This window comes from Lagopus muta, chromosome 1 (assembly GCF_023343835.1).
Source record: "Lagopus muta isolate bLagMut1 chromosome 1, bLagMut1 primary, whole genome shotgun sequence".
NCBI classification, from domain to species: domain Eukaryota; kingdom Metazoa; phylum Chordata; class Aves; order Galliformes; family Phasianidae; genus Lagopus; species Lagopus muta.
Window position 1 is genome coordinate 172877468 of NC_064433.1, and position 13399 is coordinate 172890866.

At 39.1% G+C, this 13399-nt stretch overlaps 1 protein-coding gene across 8 annotated transcripts in view; it reads right to left on the minus strand.

Moving 5' to 3' along the window:
* Nucleotides 1–13399, minus strand: part of FRY (FRY microtubule binding protein) — a 237615-nt gene that overhangs the window by 116404 nt on the left and 107812 nt on the right. The window lies entirely within an intron of this gene.

A 13399-nucleotide genomic window follows, 5' to 3' on the forward strand; every position in this document is an offset into this window, starting at 1 on the left:
TGAAAGAAGACCCATGCACACATATAAACTAACGCCAATAGTGTGTCTTCAGTGTATTCAAAGAAAGGAAATGATTTACTGCTTATTACATCTGATCTACTTGGTGTTCATACTGATAACTATAAAATACTTCAAAATAGTAGAAAATACACAACTTTTTCTCCAATATGTACCTAAGGAGCAGTATTTACCTATAGGATGTACCATCATGTTACACTACTACCAAGCAGTGCAAAGATGTTCATATATCTACTATATCACAGCACACACTGAAAGAAAGGTGATTTTACATCAGATACCAGAAGGTTCATCTTTAATGAAGACTGCTGTGAAAAAATGACTGTGTTATGTTAAAAGAAAAAAAGATTTTTTTTTGCTTATCAACACACACTCTCAAACTATCTGGGAAGGCCAAAGAGAATGGCACAGATCAGGAGTCTCCATTTACCTTTACAGCATTTTTTTGCCAAGCAGGCTCAATTACTGTGGCACGTACAAGTACACTATTGTACTCAACATTTATTAAATTATCAGCCTCTGCAGTGAAGGACCCAGGAATCCTTGTATACACCAAGTTGAACACTTTTGAGCAATATGCCCTTGCTGTTAAGATAACTAATGGTATTCTTGCTGCATTAGGCCAGCAGGTTAAGAGGCAATCCTTCTCCACACCTCATTGGTAAGGCTGGACCTGGAGTACTGGGTCCAGTTTTGAGCTCCCCAGTACAAGAGAGACATGAACATAACTGGAAGCATCCAATGGAAGGCAACCAAAATGGTGAGAGGACTGGAAAATCTCTGCTATGGGGAGAGGCTGAGAGAGCTGAGACTGTTCAGTGTAGAGCAGAGGAGACTCAGGAGGCAGGAGTGCCCTGTGCCAGGACAAGAGGCAATGGATGCAAAATGGAAAGACTTGAAGTGATACAAAATATTTTTGTTATTTAACGTTGCCTTCTGCAGAAAATGTTGTCCAGTGTCATCTGCTGACTGATTTTGAAATTAATTATGCTGATACACTTAATGCCAGCTGGCAAGGAGTCTGGCTGCAGAGTGACAACAGTATCCCCTGACTACCTAACAAACAGAAAAACTGAAGTATTTTTTACTGAGTCACTGATTTATCCAGGACATTAATATTTTTCATTGTTACCTCTAATGTATAAAGTTACTTATCCAGGTTACATTTAGTGGCACAACACCTATTAATTAGAACTCTATGACTAGTTTATTGGAGATGAACAGACAATGCCAAATCCTGTATCCCAGTAACAGACACATGAAACCACTCCACCGTCCTCACCCTCCACTGGTAGCTCAGTGCTACTCTACTGAGCTCTGTCTCATGGGTGGATAATATTTCTTTTATCTGCTGCTCACTGAAATGGAAGACAGATCATCATTCAAAATTATTGCTGAGTTCATTTAAAAGTAAAAAATTTCTTAAGTCTTCATGGGTCCTGGACCATGAGAATTGGTGCAGTTTATTAAAAAAAAAAAACAAACAAAACAACTATACATAAACTTTTTTTTTTTGTTACTACTAAATTTCTTATTCTGTTACAGAAGTCTTGTGCTACTGCAGTGAAGTTTCTTAAGCTCTTTTTCAATAGCTTCTGGACTTTGGCAACCAGAAGCTCTGTGTTACAATGCTTGATGCTGCAACACTGGCTTGCAAAGCATTTTATCAAGTTGTGCAAAAATGTGTTCAGTGTTCCAGGCAGAAATGTGAATTTTTCATTACATGCTTATCTGTAAGAAGACCATGCTTAAAACAAAAGAAACGAGCCCTGCGAACCTAGGTCTGCCACTACAACCCTGAAAATGCCCTGGTTACCCGCACCCTGCCTGTGGATGCAGGCACACCTCACAAATACTTCAGTAGCTGATGACAACACTCCTCAGGGGCTGTGCTTTTGAGTCTGTGAAGATCCCTCCTTTCAGAAAAGCCAATGTAACTCTTGCCTTCTTACAGGTCACTAGATCAGGGATTCCCACGTTGCGGCACGTTCACTGCAAAGCGTCAGACACACTGCATGGTGCCCCAGGCCCAGCACTGTTAGCCAGCTGAGGGAAGGAATCGTCCCCTCTGCTCTGCACTGGGCGGCCTCACCTGTAGCTCTGGGTGCAGTTTGGGTGCCATGGTACAAAATGGACACAAAGCTATTAGAGAGTGCCCAAAGGAGGGCTGCAAAAATGGGTAATGGTCTGCAGGCTGAGGTGTGTGAGGAGTGGCTGAGGCCTCTGGTGTGCTCATCCCAGAGCAGAGAAGGCTGAGAGGCAGCGCTGAGCTCTGCTGTGTGACAGCGACAGGGAACGGCATGGAGCTGCATCAGGGGAGGGCGGCTGGGGGTGAGGGAAAGGGTCTGCGCCAGAGGGCGGTGGGCATGGAACAGCTGCCCAGGGCTGTGGGCACGGCCTTGAGGTACTGGAGCTCAGGGAGCACTTGGAAAATGCTTAGAAATATGGTTTGAATTTTAGGTAGTCCTGAGTGAAGCTGAGAGTTGGACTTGGTGATCCTTGTGGGTCCCTTCCAACTCAGGATTTTCTGATTCTGTGACTCACCTTCACAGGCTATGCAACAGGCTTGGCAGAAGCAGAAGGCATCCCAGGGATGGAGATGAGCCAGGGGCATGTACCAAAGCCAGGAATGGTTCTGCTGTTCTAAGTTCCCAACATCCCCATTTTAAGGCTTTTTCTTCCCTTCATCCCCTCCTGCACCTTCTTGCCTCTTCCCCTCTCTTGGTTCCCTTGGCAGACAGCTTCTGCTGCACCCTCTCTTGCCTCTTCCTCACCTCTGCCTGGGGGTCCTGGATACCCCCGTGCTGACTGCATGGAGCCATGTCTGTAGTGCAACCCCGTCCTGGGAGCAGGGTGCCACAACAGATCAGCTCACCGCACCCTTGAAGGAATGGCGACAACCAGCAACACTGCATTTCTCCTATCAACCAGTTTTTCCCCATTTCTGATTCTTCCAGTTATCCAGCACTGTTTCAGCACAGAAAATTAGAAGACAGGAAGTGTGCTTCTTGCTACCTGTAAGAGACTTCATGTTCTGCCTTACCTTAAATACATGCAGGTATTCTGAGAGTCCTTTAAAAATGATATTTTTTCTTTATGCAGTTGGCATTCTTGTCTACTGTAAACTACTTTACAATTCTACACCACTTAGCTGAAATACTCTTACAAATCCTGCCACTTCATGTCATGCAATGTTCTTGACGTTACTGCTACAGCAGCTACTATGCAAAGTATTTTTCTACTCATCACAGTAGGCATTTTCATTACATCCCACAGCTTCAGGACAAGCAAATACATGGTTAAGAAGCATAATAAAGTGAAATTGCCTGTTAATAAAAGCTTCCATAGCATTCTATTTATCCTGGAGATACACTCATTGAAAAGTTTCTTAAAAATTTTAAAAATGTTTTCCAGCCTTGAGGCACTATTTTATTGATTTTATTGCCCATCTAACTCAGAAATCTCAAAGAGGCCCTTTTATATGATGAGCTGGCTCTGTTTGAGTCTCTGTAGCTATAATACATCCTACAGAAAGGTCTTCCAAATTTGAGATGAATAAGTATCCTGAATTAGGAGCCAAAGCCTACAACCACAAAATATGAATAAAGAAAGGTTTGATTAAGGTGAAAAGCGTAGAGCTTTCTGGGCTATAAAACACATCTGAAAAATTAAAAAATAATGGAATCTCAATAATAACTTTTCCACTTTCAATCACTAAGTTGAACATCATAATTTCTTGTTTGATGTGCTGCCTTCAATTGTACACTATTTTTTTCAGAACTGTAAACTTCCATGATATGGATACATATCAGAAATAAGTGGGAAAGATCAGGAAAGACAATTTTTCATTTAATATTTGAAAAAAACACTTTTCTATAAATGAAATCTAAACTTTTTCATCAGCAATGCTTACAAACAAAATGCTCACCTAAAAATTACTTTCCTTCCACAGTTACTCTGCTAGAACATTAATAGAATCTAATAAAACAGAGGATGTTGAATATGCAATAACAAATGTGTATTTTATCACATTTGGACATATGAACCAAATAAAATATTTTTTATTTATCTGAAAAGTAAGGTATCACTCAAGTCCTCAATTAACATAGAGTGAAAGATTTCTGCACAAGTCAGCTACTTTCAACAGTTAATATATTAATGCTTTTTCGGGTTGCTACACAAATGTAATTGGGTAAATTTACACAGGAAGAGCTTTTCCAAACCACCTGTCACAGAACTGAATGTTCAGGGAAAGAGGAAAACAAAATGATGTTGTACTGCCTATTAAGCTTTACTATATCACTGTGTTATTGTGACAGACAACGTCACTTGAAGTTACTTCTAACCTCACCATTAGGCACATTATTCCTACTAAACTGTAACAGTTATTGTATTACTCACTGTGATAAAAACCCATTTTTTTATTAAGAGCATGGGGAATGCAAGACTATTCTGATATAACTACAGCACATGCTAAATGCAGCTGTACACACTCAACTGTGTAGTTTGATTGGATAGAACAGTTAGCAAAAGACAACAGCAGAAGAATGGAGCTCTTGTAAAACACAGACCACATCCAACTGCTGTAGCTAAAACATATATATAAAATACACATAAATGCAATCTTAAGGGGTTTTTTTTTCACCAAAAAACCCCAAGCATAATTCTTTTCTGCCTATGAATGCCCGCATAAACTCTGACAGAAACTGCACATCCTTGTCCTGTATTCATTAGAGCAGGAATGAAGGGTGGTTGGTGTCTCATAGGAAAAGCTGTGCTCCTAGCAGAGCTGGATCAAACACACTGCATTTATCATTTTGCCACTGGTTGTTTGTACATACAAACATAAGAAAATGTATTGCTGCCAATCCTGCGCTCACATGGTGAGTGAACTATTCTCTTTATCATCTAGGAGGAAATGCCACGAAAACAATTTGTTTCTGCAGCCTGGGCACGTGAACCATTACTCTATGTAGAAGCACCTACCTACCCTTCAGGCATCGCTTTAACACAGGGCTGAGCTGAGAGCCGACCTACCAGCCAGTTAAAGAGAGCTGTGTCTGCCTGGTCCCTGATTCCACATGGCTGGCTGCTCATCACTCACCGTGCTCCCTGCTCATCCTCCACTGAGTAAGCTCATGTGGTATTTACCTCTGTTTTACTTTCTCAAAAATTCATCTACAGTCCCATAAGATATTACTGTACTGAAAATGATTCTAAACTTTATTTGAACTAATCTTCATCTCTAATTTACCTTTTTACTATTTAGAAATCCCTCCACCCCTAGAAGCTTAGTTAGTTTATATCGAAGTAATTAAGAGAGTCAAGCTTTTTGACTTAAAATCTGTTTACTCTGATCGTCTCACAGATGTTGCCCACCTGGAGCTTTTACCAAACAGGCAATTAGTATCCCACGTTTTCACAACAGTTTTTTGCATACCAGAAGGTCCTCATGCATAAAAATACAACTTGCCAATCTTTAATTTACGTTGTTGCTCTGCTCAGCATCAATTAGCCATCAGATACCTACATAAGATGCTGTCAGGTACAGAGATAGTAAAACAAACATTATAGGGTACTTCCTTTATTAAGTCTTGAAATTAATCAAAAGGAGACCCTAAACACATAATCAAACACATAATCCCCCTGGTTTCTTCAAAAAAACATCACATCTCTGCATGAAACAATGTTATAGACACCGAAAATGTTAAAGAAAACACGGCTAAACATCATGCAGCTTTTGAAAATTAAGTACAAAACCAACAGTAAGCATACTTGGTATTTCAGATGGGGAAAATCAGCTTATTTCAAGTGGCTATTAAATATATAGAGAAAAATTGTGTATCTACCCGAAGTTTTTGTTTTAGCAAAGTCAGGTCAAAAACATTAATTACAGATATTGCACAAAAATGATGAAAGGTGCATGTTTAGAAGACAGACTCAATACTGGTCAGGAAACCACACTATTCTTTCTCAACTTCTCTTTTCTTTTTAACAGCTCTTCTGTTTCATTCTTGTGGAAAAGACTGTGCACTGTAATGCTGCACTGCTGAAGACAAAGCTGTGTAAGAAAATTTCAGTTTTGTTTCAAGCACAGGCTTTCACTCGTTGGCACTGAATCTCGCCTCTTTGACATCCACTTCATCCGCTACTGCTGTGACTCGGCGATGGCTTCTGTCATCGCATCAGGTACTACAGGCTCATTTTTGCCTGTTGATCCCACTTCCCACAATGCACATCTTTAACGCAGGCTGTCTACCACAGAATCAGAATCACACAAGGTTGGAAACGACCTGCAAGATCATCCAGTCCAACCACCCTCCCATTCCTATCAGTACCACAAGCACTAAACCATCTCTCGTAGCTCCTCATCCAGGCGCCTCTTGAACACTGACAGGGATGGCGACTCCACCACCTCCCTGGGCAGCCATTCCAGTGCCTGACCACCCTTTACAACATTAAAATAAAGACTCTCAAAAATTTTGGTTATAAGTGGTATTTCAGAAAAAAAATGGCAAAACAAGCCAAAGAAGTATCACATTTCAAGAGTAATACTTCTGCTATTACTACCAGTAAATTCCAAGCATACTGAAAAAAGAAGCAAACTCACTGATTTTTTTTCCAAGCTATTAGATGTGCAGTGAAGAAACTAGCAATACAACTTTCTCAACAGAACATGCAACAAAAAGAAAAAAAACACAAAAATCAAATATGAGTTTTCTTGTGCAAACAACTCAAGCTCTGACATTCTTACTTGACCAGTAAAAAATTCCCAGACATGCCCTCAATTCAATTCAATAAGAAACAGTCACAATTTTAAATAAAGGTTAAGTGCAATTAAAGATATATGGTTAAGTGCAAAAAAAAATACAAATCCAAAATAACCTGCTGCTGCCAGCATTTGTGTATTTTGTAATATTTTTCTGTCGCTAAATAAGGTGCTTTCTTGTAGGTAAAAAAGGTGTCTTGAGCTGAAAAGAGCTGATGGCTGATGTCTACCTCTGGCCAATTCTGAAAGAAATATTTTTAACACATACTTTTTTTTTTAATTTGGAAAATTTTAAAGAGCACAAAGAATGATTTTACTGAAATTTGTGCTAAGCTGCAGCACAACCATGAAAGGAAGTTCTCTTGTCTGTTTATTTTCAGAGTTTTGTGCTAAAAGGAATACTTTGTAAATGAGTGAACTCCTGACCAGGTTCAAATCTATCTGAATACATTCAAGTTGTAAAGTCTGGGCTAACAGCATAACACTTTATTTTGTTTTAACCTTATTTTAACTACTCCAGCTACCACAGCGACTTACACTCCTAAAACAGTTATCACCTTTATTGATGTTTGTAAATTTCAATCTGCATAAGACTCTAAACATTTTTAAATTAGTCCTTGCTGTTCAATAGAATGGCTTGAGTTGGAAGGGACATCAAAGATCGTGTAGTTCCACACCCACCAAATCAAACAGTAGATTAGAGTGCTCTGGGCCCCATCCATCCTGACTTTGTCCTCTACATGAAGCCACGAAGAAGGCGTTTTGGAGGCATACACTAATAAATAATGTGATACTTCATAAGACGTCAGTCAAGAATGGTGTCATGAGATGCTGCATGAGAGCCTAAGATCTTTTGCCTCTAAGTCTGTGGGACTGGAATAAACATGATGTTCTGAAAATAACACTTGATACAGGAATTTATAACTTATTTTTAGCTTACTAAGAACAATATACTTCAGAGATCTGGAGTTCTAGATCCAAGACTTTTGCAGGAAATTGCTATTCAGATTCCTGTTTCAGTTGTTTCAATATGGCTGGGCAGGTGTCATCAGCCAGTACATGCATTTGAAAAAATAAATAAATCAGGAGACTGCATATAATAATCACTTCCATGAAGCCAAGGTTGGTTTGGGGTCAGCAGACATCTATCAAATAGAAACTCTGAAAGATCCAGAGGTAAATTAAATGGATCTGGGACATAAAGTCATTGTGATCAAAAGTGCGTAACTCGAGCGCTATGGTTCCCTGCCTTCTATCTTTGACTTTAATTCTGAGAGCCAGCAAAGAGGTGAGCATGCCCTTCCCTGATCTTGTGCCTGGTCATTTGTACATCTTTGTTCCCTAAACAGAGAAGTTAAGTGATGCTTTGATCCTGTATGCAAATAGTTTTACACCAACTGATTGATGATGAGCAAAGTTATTTCTGTTGTGCAGAAGGACACTGTAGACAAATACAGGAAGCTTTTTTATCTGCACAGAATGTGCATCTTCCCTGTTGAACTCATTGCAGAATCCAAGTTATGAACATGCTGACCTCATGTTCAGGCTTATAAGACCGTTTACCAAGGTCTTCAGTGACATGACAAGGAACAACAGACCAGACATAAGGATGGCCTGAGATGACCCTAATACAACTTTCTCTTTCTGGTTACTGGTAATAACCAATATCCTTAAATGATATAAAAATGTGATTAGTGTATGGCATGTGGCAGGTTCTCTGCCACATCTGTGAGCATCAGCCAACATGTGATACAGCGTGACAGCTTCAGTGACCTTGGATTCAATCTCTGTCTTTTGACATTCAATCCTCTCACTGATCTGAACCATCACATGCACCACTGACTATCCTCTGACTTTATCCATGTGCAAGTGAGGCTCAAGCACAGTGAAGTTCTGCCGTTAGAATGAGATCAGAGGCCTCTAACATTATTCTGCTTGTGTGCCCAGCTGTGGAAACTCTGAGATCACTGAGAATGCTCCTGTTGGCACTGCCTGGCATCTGCTACAGGTCTCAGCTGGAGATACTTATCAAGATAACTGCAGGGGCATACTTTTCCTGAAGAGATGAGTGGAAGGCTAAGAGAAGGCTCTCTGTAGTACTGGAGTTGTCTTTGCCATGGGTGTTCTCCATCTTCAGTATAAAAGCTTGATTCTTCTGTACTTTTCTGCCTTTACATCTTCTGGATAAAAAATTTCCTGATTTCATGGACAGTATTTCCCAGGCTTAGATGCCTCTCCTTTGAAGGAAAGCTGACCTGGCTCAGTGCACATCATTAGCACTGGCGGAGTTTGGGAGCATAAAGGAGAGTTCTGGAGGACTACTGTTAAAGTACCTGGAAAGCCAATGAAGATGCAAGAAAAGGTGATCAGTGAAGAAGAGGATGATGATCAGCCCATAATTTTGCTGAACCAGAGAAGTTATTGGAAAGTCTGACTAAAGAGAAACAGAACCGGTGGAAACATCCACAAAGAAATCAAACTTAATCCACAGATATAGCTGGGAACTGAATAAAATACTGGGATGAACTAACTGATAGTCTAAGAAATTGACCTGTGATACTGCCAATGATTAAAGGAACCCTGCTGAGCTCAGACTTGCTGGAAACGATGGAAGATCGGGTATCCTCCTGAGGATGGAGGCTGACAGACAGATCTGCCCCATTCAACAAGTCACTTGACGGATCCACTGTAAGAGATCTGTAAGGTTCCACATAAAAAATGGATATTAGGTACAGGTCACATGCTGAGTTGTTAAAGTAAGATGCTTTGACTTTATGATGAACAGGAGAGAAGACAGCACATCACAATAACATAAGGAAAGTCTCTAAAGAAGCACCTCAAGTACTTCAAAGACAGTTATCCAAAGACTGGCAATTCTACTCAATGTACTATTTTTAATGCATTATTTGTCACAACTGGATCTAAAAGAACTAATCTATTAGTATTTATTAATACAATTTACATTCTAAATATGGAATGCAGCAGAAATACAGAGATATTATATTTTAGATCCAGAATTATGATACCATGAATTTGTTAAGGTTAATGAGGGACTGCTCATGTTATTTTAAAGAATCCTGGCTATCGCAACCTCCAGTGGAATAAAATACTTCTATTGGTTATGAGTCACAGAATCCTTGAGTGACACAGAGCAGATAGAAACTGATGACTGTGGGAATCAGGCACGTATGGAGCATTTATAGAAGGTTCTGAGGATGCACGTGCAAAAAGAATAGCATTTTCAATATGTACCTGCATATGGTTATTCAAATAAAGTTGCCTTCTTTTCAGTTTTTCTGGGCACACGCATATAGAGTGAACAGGCAGAGGCAATTTGCCTCGCCTCTTCTGAACAAAATCGCTTGTTCCAGATAGTAACTCCTATTTGTGCACTCTGAACAAATAGGATCCCAACCTTGTACATTTGTCAAACTATACAAGAGGACTTCAAATGTAAAAAATGTGTGATGCTCATTTGTCTCATTATAGATGAGTCATATAAATGAGTCACTCCTCATGTGATACAGGTGGAACTTAGTCCATGTAAAAGTGAAAATTCAGCTGTATGATAAAATTCTTGATATTATTATCAAGCAATTATCTACATCAATCTTACCAGTTATCACAGGCTAATCCTCAAAACCCTTAACAACATGGTTTATTTTATTTATGTCTGTTCATAGTATATTTCTTCTTCAATGCCAAGAGAAAGTTAAGCCTAGAATAGAGCTAATCAGAGAGCAATGACATTATACATGCTGGTTGGTCTCTGCCAAAAGCTGGCCAACTTTCTATAGCTTTGCAAAATAATCTGCAGTATTCTTACTCTTCCATAGGCTTCTTAACCACTTCCTCGGCTGATATCAGAAGCTCCACTGTGAAACAGATCTGTATTTTAGTATCTTTGAGCTCCTACTGAAATGGAAGTAATAAATACCGTTGTATTAAAGACATGCCTGCTTTCAGTGGATTTCCAGAGGCCAGATAAGCCTTCCTAATGAAAGGAGAAAGTTACTGGCAGAATACAGGGATATGCTGATAGCCTTGATCCTGTAATTAGTAAATCCTGTTGCTGAGTTCAGTAGTAAGGCAATGAGTTTCTGAATTTAGGCAGGCTCAGTGAAAGAAGATGCTTGCAGGAGAGAAGCATAATGAAAGTTTACCAACAGCTAAATTAACCATTAACCACTGTCACCGCCTGTAGCTCGCTATGTTTTATCAATGCCTGCAGCTGTGTGTAAGTACTGCTGAAAGCCACATTTAAAGATTAGCCTGATCAGTATGCACAGGATGAATTATTACTCTAAGTGATAATCAACACTCCTAAAAAGGAAACCATTTTCTCTGTTGACTTTTTTTTTCCCTCCTTACAGCATCATTATCTGCAAACACATTTTATCATTTGAACTGGCAAAAATATTTCCTTGGCTTCCTCTGCCTCATTTCATTGTAAGGTCACCACTGCTTGAAAAAAGACCAATGCTAATAAAAGACCAACTTGTGTTTATAAGTGAAGCAATGTAAAGAAGATTTAAAATTTAAACTGATAAAAATGTATATGTGACTACAATCAGCTTTGAAAAGTGATCTATAGGAAAAATGCTTAGCATTCATTGTAAAGGAGAATAATTATTTACAGCAAAGTATCAAGGAAATATTAAAGGTTATCAAGAAAAAATGATTTACGTTTCATTTCTCTGAATTTTGTTTTTTAAACCAGAAAATCCCTTTAAATTCATTCTGCTGTCAAATGCCTTCAGCTTGGAGTAATGCTACATGACAACCTGGATACAGTAGTTTCATCATTAAAAGTGAGCAACACCATAGTGAACTTAATGTAATCACCACACTTTTCTTTTACTTCAGGGACCCTAAAAAGGAGAAAAGTTTGACCTGAAATTTCAAATAAAATACACTCCCAACAAAGAGAAAAAGAATCACATCTGATAACAAAAGGTTTCCATTGTAACTTGCTAAAGTCTTAACAGTGGGTAGTCGGCATCTGACTCATACCTTCCAAACATATCAGCTTGGGGGTACATTTTTTATGATGATCACTGCCAAGTCCAGTAACCAAAATGTCAAATCAAGTTTTGCCAACAGCAAGGTAGCAGGAGGGGTGGGTGGCATTGCTCTGTGCTCCTCTTCCTTGCTGGTGGAATCTTGCCATCCCGGATGAGATTTCATGGGGCTGCAGAAAGGACTGGGTGAAGTGCCCTTCACTGCTGCGCCAGAAAACAGCAAGCACGTTTTGTGCCTTGCAAGCATCCGCTACTCGTGGCAGCAACAAATCTGATTTTCCACCAGAGTTGTCAGAACACTGTAATTTACAGCAGGGCTCTGTGTATCTCACAGAAAGGAGAGATGAAAATATCAACTGGGCCAAAGAAACTGAGAGAAAAATCCAGAAAAACATAATAAGGGTAATCAGAATAGATAATAAGGCAAAACCTGCATATGGAAAGAAATATTTATGCAAAAAATGTATCAGTGAGTTTTTAATTTAATCCTATGGTAATTTCTGAGCTTGAATTTGAGATAAGACTTCATGATAAAAGGGACGAAAAAGTGATCATATACTGATCATTCTAACTTCTCTAAAAGATATCTCAAGTATTCATCGCTCATTATAAAATTAACCTGTCATATCTTGTAATGGCTTAGAGAATTCAGGCTGAAAATATCTCAGTGCTGGAGTACTTTGCAAGTTTGATTTTCTTTGAAGTACACTGGAGTTTAATTAGAACAGAATCTTCAAAGAGTTCACCATTTGACTACCTATTATGAAAAAGGCTAAAGGTGGTTCTACATCACCAATTTATAATTGTGGTCCTGCAGATCCCTGGAAATTCCTGGTCACAATTTAGCCAGTGGAGTAAAAATGCAGAAACAAAGCAAGACATCCAAGTTACCCTACAAAAAGGGTGGACTTAACATCTTAGCCACTGCTCCAGAATAATTTTTTACATTTTCCCTGCCAATTCCTTGATTACATTCTGACAGAATATCTAACAAAAACATGCTTGCACATTTGTCCCAGTCACCCTCAAAGAGCAGCACGTCATGGCTTATAAGTCTTATTAATTAGATGTGAATGTCACTGAATATTTTTAATGTCTCACAGCTAGACCTCTCTAAGAAATCTGTACTAAAACTGTTGGTAAGAAGGTGAAATTTTACTCCCCTTTTATATTTTTACAGTCAGTCTATGTTGAATTTGCCAGATAAAATTTCACTGAGCAGTCTCTGGAGTAAGACTGATATTCAGATTTTCATAGTTTCAGGAAGATGCAAAAATAATGTATCAACACACAGGAAGTCTAAATCATCTTAACACAGTATGAAATGGGAATAATTCAGGGTGACTGGATCCTATTTGTATCTGAAATATTACATGCATAATGCTCAGGTAAGAATTTATGAGGAAGAGAGGTGCTCCAAGGAAAAAATGTTCTCAGTCACAGTCTTGTTGTTTCCCAGGTTTTGTCAAGTTCTTTTACAATACATTCTGTCTTAAAATTTTAAAGGTGTTCATGGTATGTCACAACAAGAGCGGATGGTATTAAATAAATGCTTGCACTATATCCCCTGAAGGGCCTGGACCATATCTGT